Here is a 1,434-nt window from a genome sequence, read left to right on the forward strand (position 1 = left end):
AAAACGTAGGACCCTTAAGCAAAGAGGCTGAACTTCCAGGCCCTTCCAAAGTTTTTATTCTCCAGCCCAAGAGGAAGCCACCATCAAGGGCAAATTTTCAAACTTCAGCATAAACCTCTCTTCCCTGAATTTTGCCACAACTGCATTCTACCTGTACTATAATTTACCCAGTATTTTCATTAATTGACTCACTCAAAAATTATTCACCCTATGGCCAGTAAGTGGCATGAATGTTAAAGCGCTGGACTCCCACACAGCCAACTGCACGGTTTGAGTCCTGGACCCAGCTGCTTGAAAAAACACACCAGTCACTTGCATGCACGTGCTGAAAATCCCCAGAGATGAATGGAGGAGAAGGGACCATGGCGTGGCCATCCCCCACCCCTGCCCCCTTCCCGGAGGTGATTTTTCATGCCTCTGCTCCCTCCTGTATCTCTCCACTGAATGCATAAGCTCTATAGCAAAACAAAGCAGAAGAAAAAATTATTTATCCTAAACACTTCTGAAGTTAAAAATTCAATATGCTGGTTGCATTTCTTTCTTATACACATTAAAGTAAATGAGAGTTACTAAAACAACAAAAGCCAAAGCTTTCTGTGGACCATCTCTTATGAGAAAACCCTCTCTCTCCCTTTTGGGAACCCCAGGTTAGAGCACCTCTCTAGCTAATGAGCAGAGGACTCACAGACTCCTCTCTTCCTCAGGACTTTGGACAAGCCCCTATTCCTTTTCTGGTCTCAGTTTTTCCATCCCCAGAGGCTCTGCAGTACTTGTACAAGGAAGTGGTAAAATGCAGACTGAAGCCAGATGGCCCAAGGCTAGAAGGGCCCTGCCCTTTCCTGCAGTAAGGCAAGTTACTCAGCCCCACTCTGCCTCAACTGCACCATGTGTGGAATGGAGATTCCACCTCAGGGCTGCTGAAAAGCTTGGCGTCTTCTCTAAGGAGCCTACCCTGACCATCCTCATGTATTTGCCACATGTCCACTACCCATGGCAACTTCTGGTCTCCTAAGTCTACCTGTCCATTTTTTTAAAATAACACTTTTTTTAGGTTTTTGCCAGAGGGCTGATGTACTCACCAGAGAGAGACAGAGAGAGAGAAAGTGAGAAACCCAAGTGGGATGGCCACACCTAAATCCCTCCTCCTCCATTCTCCTCTCTAGATTTGGGCATGCACGCACACATACCTGATGTGATTTTCAAGGTACCGGGGCTGGGACTTGAATTGTAGTCAGCCACGTGGGAATCCAGGACCTTAACCACCATGCCACTTGCTGGCTCAAAAATAATTTTTAAAAATTATATAGACACCTCTGTCTGGATTCTCATCAGATGCTTATGTTTAATATCAATGAAAGGAGGCATGAAAACAGGAAATAGTCAGACCTTTAGAGAAAACTGCATGCCTGAGTCAGAGGAAGAAGGGAGACTTTT

This window comes from Tupaia chinensis, unplaced genomic scaffold (assembly GCF_000334495.1).
Source record: "Tupaia chinensis unplaced genomic scaffold, TupChi_1.0 Scaffold000235_1, whole genome shotgun sequence".
Taxonomy (NCBI): domain Eukaryota; kingdom Metazoa; phylum Chordata; class Mammalia; order Scandentia; family Tupaiidae; genus Tupaia; species Tupaia belangeri.